This window comes from Rhinoderma darwinii (genome assembly GCF_050947455.1).
Source record: "Rhinoderma darwinii isolate aRhiDar2 chromosome 10 unlocalized genomic scaffold, aRhiDar2.hap1 SUPER_10_unloc_9, whole genome shotgun sequence".
Classification (NCBI taxonomy): domain Eukaryota; kingdom Metazoa; phylum Chordata; class Amphibia; order Anura; family Rhinodermatidae; genus Rhinoderma; species Rhinoderma darwinii.
The window spans coordinates 823622-830909 of NW_027461839.1; the positions used below are offsets into that span (position 1 = coordinate 823622).

At 46.6% G+C, this 7288-nt stretch overlaps 1 pseudogene; it reads left to right on the forward strand.

The window, feature by feature from the left end:
- The first annotated feature begins 784 nt into the window (after positions 1 to 784).
- On the forward strand, positions 785 to 1868 carry LOC142697976 (very long chain fatty acid elongase 5 pseudogene; annotated as a pseudogene).
- Positions 1869 to 7288: the final 5420 nt, after the last annotated feature.

Sequence of the window (7288 nt, forward strand, 5' to 3'; positions counted from 1 at the left end):
ATTACAGCGCCGATCAGATTATGTAGGAGATAGGGCGCTTATAATCTGGTGACAGAGCCTCTTTAAAGTCAGCTAACGAATTTCCAGCTGTTGTGAAGGACAAGGTTGGGACAGAGGTGAGTTTAGGTCGCATGGCGGGAACTTTTTATTTTTTACCTTTTCCTAATCTCCGTGTTTCACCTCTTTGTGTGGTTGCTAAAAAGGAGGTGGAAACATTTTGTTTAATTCACCACTTGTCATACCCTAAGGCTCGTTCTGTTAATGACGGTATTCGCAAGGATATTGCAGCGGTGTCTTATGTTTTGTTCGATCAAGTTGTCGATTTAGTTTGTAGTTCCGGGTGCAGGGCCCTTATGATCTGACATCGAGTGAGCGTTCCGGATGTTGCCGGTCCATGAGGATTGCTTTCATTTATTGGGTTGCCAATATTACTATGACATGTGCCTTCCCATGGGTTGTTCAATTTCATGCTTTTATTTCGAGGTGTTTAGTTTGTTGCTTGAATCAGTTCTCCAGGAGCAAATCGGCACTGCGTCCATTACGCACTATTTAGACGATTTTGTCTTTGTTGGCCCCCCTGCGTCACCGTAATGCCAATTTCTACTTGGTGTTCCACTTTCCCTAGAGAAAACCGAGGGTCCCGGTTTCCTTTTTAGGGATAGAAATTACAATCCCTGTTCGTTTCAGCCTTGTCGGTTAAAAAGTTGCAATTGGAGCAGAGTCACACACAGCTAGTGCCTCCTCTGAGCCAGGAGTCATACAGGAAAGTGAAGCCGCTGGGAATATAACGGTACCCGGGCTGCAGCCAAAGAACGGTTTAAGAAATGGAGGCCATGGATAAAGCAGTGAATGTATATATAGACAACTTGCTTGGACCAAGAGACCCGCGAGTAAAATGATGGTTCATGTTAGATAATTACATCCTCTCATTTGTTTGCACCGTCCTGTATTTATTTAGGACCGAAGTACAGGAAAAACAGACCACCAGTTTCCTGCAGAGGGATTCTTGTAGTTTATAACATTGGCCTTACACTGCTCTCGCTGTACATGTTTTATGAGCTGGTAACAGGAGTATGGGAAAGGAGGATACAACTTTTTCTGCCAGGACACTCACAGTGGAGGTGATGCAGACATGAAGATAACTCGAGTCCTCTGGTGGTACTACATTTCCAAGCTCATTGAATTCATGGACACTTTCTTCTTTATTCTCCGCAAGAACAACCACCAGATCACCGTCCTACATGTCTATCACCATGCGTCCATGCTAAACAACTGGTGGTTTGTCATGAACTGGGTGCCTTGTGGACACTCCTACTTTGGTGCTACTCTCAAAAGCTTTATCCATGTCATCATGTACTTTTACTACGGACTATCAGCTATACCAGCCATGTAACCTTATCTGTGGTGGAAGAAATACATCACCCAGTGCCAGCTGACCCAGTTCGTCCTAACAATGACTCAGACCAGCTGTGCAATGATTTGGCGCTGTGCAGTCCCCATGGGATGGCTGTATTTCCAGAACTGCTACATGATCTCTCTCATCATCCTCTTTACCAATTTCTACATTGAGACATACAAGAAAGCCTCTTCCCGAAGGAAAGATTACCAGAACGGCTCAGTGACTGCAGCGAACGGACACACAAACGGCTTTTCTTCCAAGGAGGACAATGTCAAGCAGCGTAAACAAAGAAGGGATTGAGCGGAAAAACCAGCCACCAGTTCACTGCGCCAGATGATATACCATCAGATTAAAAACACAGTGCACTGACACCCTTACAGCGACTGTAAATTATTCCTAGTTATATAACGTGATTAATGTAGATCTTAACAAACTCTACCTATCATTAAAATGCTGAAAACACATTTAGAATTGCTCACAAAATTAGCGGGCAGGTATTGTTTATTGGCTGGTGCTGCGATGCTTACAACATAATATCCAGTTCAGGGCTCGTCACGTTCCAGGTGTTGACAATAAAATTGCTGATGCTCTTTCTTGTTTTAATTTCCAGTTTCATTTATTGTTCCCGCAGGCAGAACAGGAGGGGACGGAGTGCCCGGATGGGCTATGGAGACTGCCGGATCCCAGTTAGTGCCTTTCGTCAGGGCATCACTTGCTCGATCTACCCGGACGGCTTATGGTAATGCATGGAACGAGTGGTTGAAAGTTGTAGGGGAACGTATTATTGGTCCTCCGGAACATCCTCGTTTAGCCTATATTATGGAATATTTGTCGGGTTTGGCTGAGCAGTTGCGCTTCGTCACCTTATGGGTCTGGCATTTTTCTTTAAGCTTCATGGGTGGGCCAATGTCACAAAATCCTTCTTTATTTTGCAGTCCATTAAGGGGTGGAAGAAGTCGGCAGTTCCAATCTAGGCGTCCGATTTCTTTTGCAATTCTATTAAAACTTTTGCATTGTTTACCTGAGGTATGTGCTTCTATGTTTGACTCGGCCCTGTTAGCCGTGGCTTTTTCCTTTTTTGGTGCTCTGCGGATACCTGAGTTAGTTCCCCATAGTGCTACGCGGCCGAGCTGCCTTTTATTTGAGGACGTTAGTTTGTCTGAATCCGGCCAAGGTTTTAGAATACATTGATGATCGAAGACAGATATTTTTGGCATGGGCTGCTGGGTTTCGTTGTGGGCAATCGGGGGTGCGGGTTGCCCTGTTGCTTTAGCATCTTCCTACTTAAGTTTGCGTAACTGTGGCTCTCAGTTTATGACGCATATTCACGGCAGCCCCCTTACAAAATTTCAGTTCTCTGCAGTATTTAAAAAGGCATTGTCATCTGTCGGCCTCCCCCTGGGAACTTTGGCACCCACTCATTTCGCATTGGAGTGGCTACTACCACCAGCTATTTGGGCCTGACCGATACTGAGGTGTGTCGTATAGGGCACTAGCGCTCTGATGCGTTCGCCCCGATTTGGTTCTGCACTAATTTCTTTTATTTTCTAGATTACCGGCCGTCAGTATGGATAATGGGCCATTCATATGTTTTTTGGGCTGAACGGAGAGCGGCTATAGGGCTCGGAGGAAAATCACTAGGATTCCAGGATGCAGAGATCTATTGGAGCGGCCTGAGGGGCCTAAGATCGTTGCAGACCTTACCGGAAGTGGTGGATATTAGTCGGCACCGGCTGGTGCCGACGGTTTTGGTTCTGCACATTGGGGGGAATGATTTATGATCATGGTATACATGCAGTCTCTTCTCCATCTTCTTTGCCTTTTGGTGTGTGGCCTGGCTCTCTGGTGGCTACACACTGACTGTTATCAACAACCATGCCCCCCCTCCACTGATGTACATCATCCCCTCAGTCCTATAGATTATCAGACTGCTGATTGTTAAAATGAGACAATTCTGACAATTTTTCCATATTATTTAACATTAACCTTTTTCTTTTCTGTTTTACAGTGAAACGCAAAAAATTGGAAATTTCTTTCCCGAAAATATCCTGTTTAGAATAGGATTCATAGGAATGGCCATTGCCTGTAAGTAACAATCACGGAAGTGATTATAATATTCTCTTCATGCAGCAGTAATCAGATTTTTGTAAAAAATAAATAAAGTTTTGTTCATTTCATTGATAATAATTGTCCGGATCAGACGATGCAGATAAATGTTCCCGTCCATTATTGTAGGTTTCTTGTTGGGTTTAGCGCTTGGTCCGCGCTTCATAGATGTTATTAGGTTGTTTTACACGTGGTACAGGATTTATTTGGCTCATTTTCTCTTTTTCAGCTCTGGGTCTGACGTTTCTACATTACAAGTTCATTATGCTCCATGCTGAAGCCTTTGGGGATCGTCAGACCTTGGTTCAAAAGATCCTCCTGGGAATTGGATGGTCATCATGCGTTGGGACGGCCGTGATGGCTATGTTTTCGGTAAGTTAATAAATGTTTTATGTTAATAGGGTTTCCCATCTTTACTAAATAGGGACCCGCTGGTAATCAGCTGATCGCTGTGGGTCTGGCAGCTGAACCCCTGGTGATCATGATCAGCGGTGATCACCGGGAGGCCACACACTAAAGTGGTATTACATGGCTTATTCGAATGAATGGACGACCATGTAGTAGATGTGTGTCTGCTCCATCTAACAGAGAGGAGTCCCAAGCACGAGTCCCCCACTATATCCATTATGTCTCCGGGGTTATTATATCAGAACACGTTATTTAGGATTTAATGGGAAGTTCTGAGGGTAAATTAGTGATTAGTTCCATAAGATTTGCTGTAACCTCTGTCTGCTTGTTTTCTAGACCTACCGTTATTTAATGACTCACCGGATTTGCGCTTTCATTGCATTCGGGTTTGGCAGCCTTTACAACCTTTGGCAGTCCATACTCCTCTACAAAGTGCCCGAAAAGCCGAAGAGTCATCAGCCATTTCAGACTGGCGTCCTCCATAATGGCCGTGACCTTAGTGGTTTTCTGTATCCTTTCTTAAATAATATTTGAATGGAATCCAATTGTCCTTGTCTTTAGGTTCACATGTAGGAAACATCAGATACTGAGGTGATCATTTCCCTTCATTTTCTGATCTTGGCCGTCAGATGGCGACATGCTGGTGTAACACAGCGCCATCTGGTAACATTGTTCAGCTTCTTGCAGGAAGATGCTGAATAGAAAGCAGCGGTACTGTCCTTGCTATATATCTATTATATTACCATTTATCTCACATAAAAGTGTAGTAAATCCTATAAGACACTTACTAAACATAAGAAACGTTATTTTCCTATATAATAAATTACCAGTCATTGGAAGTAGGGTATCCGTATACACCCACCTGTGCGCTGGAGATCAATATGTAAAGATATGTACAGTATATCTCATACATAATATATACAGATGTTCGAGTACATCTTTATACAGATGTTCGTGTGTCAGGTACCCAATTTTTCTCCCATGCCTATGGAAAAACCGCTTACTAGGTAGGTTCCAGTTCACTGCAATATTTTGGTCAGCCTTAACCCGTGCTGGCTTTCCCCCCAAAGGATTTCGGAACACATTCATTCCGCATTGGAGCCGCTACCACGGCCAGCGGTTTCGGCCTATCTGATGAGGATGTTCGGCGTATCGGGCGGTGGTGTCAAAATTGTTTCGCTGGTTATATCCGTCCGGATTTGATTTTGCATTAAGTTTGTTTCTTTCTAGGTTCACGCCCCGTCATCTGGATCCTTGGGCATTCTTACGTCTTCTGGGTAGAACGGAGAGCGGCAATACGGATTTCCAATACAGGCATTGGAGGTAGGGTATCAGTATACACCCACCTGTGTGCTGGAGATCAATGTGTAAAGGTATGTACAGTATATCTCATACATAATATAAAGTTATTGACATGCTGAGCCGCTGGTACAAACCAGTGGACGTAAAATTCCTTTAATCCGGCATTAATGAGATTATCAAATATTCCTGATCATTGGATAGATTTTATTTGTACCCCAAGAAGCCGTTCTATAGGAATACAATTGGACCTATAGTCTTTGTGCTCGTTCTCTGCACCATTTTGATCGTGACGTCCGCAATGTAATGGATGTGGTGTCACATGACAATGGGTCAGGTCCGTTTTGGCATCGCCGCCGTCAGTCACATGGCTCCATGCAATAAACATGAATGCAGCAAAACCTCGGCCCGGGCAGAAAGTTCTTGCTTTGGGCAATTTTTAATGTATTAATTTTGATATTTTGATATTTGTTCACAGATCAGTGAAATGACAGCAAAGATCATAGAGTGGTCGACGTTGGTCCTCATTCTGGTGAATGTATTGAGCTACTATCAGAATATGCAGGTCAGTAGACGTCACCTCATTATCACCTCGTATACCAGACCTCGTAATTGAAGGCACTCAGGCTTATTGGCCGTTGTGCCCATGACTGGGTGGCAATGAAAGGGTTAACTAAGCCACGTTATGCTAGGGGGATTTTTCCATGTAGTATTTACATTAGTGGGGCCTACAGGGTATGGGGTATCTGCCTATAGGGCATTTTTTTGGGGGATATAGGGCGGTCTTACCCACCCTACCCGTTCTGGGTTTATAAGGGCAAGGAGGGAAGACATCTTCCTCTTCTGGCCGTTACTGCGCAGGGATTTGTTATTAAAATATTGTGAGTACACTTAACTGATTGTCATGGACCAGGAGGAGCTTGAAGAAATTATCCGTATCCGGATGCAGGACGAGGTTTCTGTATGGCTGCTGTCTCTTATTCAAGAGACTGTGGCACCGGCATCTTCCCTACCTGGCACACCCCCTGCGCGACGATCCTCCCGCCGCTCCAGGCCGCAAGCACGTCTATCCCCCTCCGGCGACAGTAGAGTTCGCTCAATGTCGGCTAGACAGGCCACACATGCGCACACCGCACTCTCGCCGCAAGAACAGTGAGAGGTGGCTAAGGGGCCCGACGAGGATATCATTCCTCCATCGTCGGGTATGACATCTCCCACCAGCTTGGGCCGTGCTAGGCCTCGCCCCGGGGCTGCAAGGAGCTCGACCACCCGCACTCCACCAACGCATACAGTAGATCTGCCGAGGGGGGCTCACCAGCGTTAAGGAGAACAGCAGGTACTGCATCTGGGGGGATAGCCGCTCAGCACTCCCTCCCAGGTACTGTAGCAGGGGGGATGGCATGAGACTCCCCCCACCTCCGTTGAACGACGGGGATGATGGCTCTGTGGGGGACAGTGAAGAGGACTTCTTCCCCGGCGAACAGGAGCTACCTAGGGTGCAGCAACCACCACCACCTCCCCCTACACGGCCTGCGTTCGTCATACCCACAGGTTTGGGTTCTGGCTTACCTCCTGGCAGAGAATACTGAGAGGGCCTCTTCGGTTAGCTCAAGGGATACCAACCGGACCCGCCGTTCCCGTTCTCGCTGTTCATCCTGGCGCCGCTTATCTCGACGGTCAACTAGACATCATAAACGGCATAGGAGGTCGCCATCAAGGTCAAGCTACAGTTCAAGGTCAGAGAGCTCACGCACTGGGTCGTCACACCTCGGCAGTCCGCGGGACAGCCATGACCGACGTCGCCATAGCAACCACGCCTCTGCTCGCCGTCGCTCAGCAAGACCAATCGTTGCGGTGGTACCAGTAGCACCCGCAGCACCTGTACCTCTACCGACACCCTCGACGGCTGTGGTCCCGGTATCGGCATCAGGATACGGTGAGTATGACTGCCTTCGGGCTTGGAGTTCAGGGGGAACGTCTGATGTTGATGTTTTTAATGTGTTGCGATCCCTGTTGGCGGGAGCCCCAGTGACTCCATCCGTGCCGGCCTCGCAGGTGGAGGCAGGTAAAACGCTA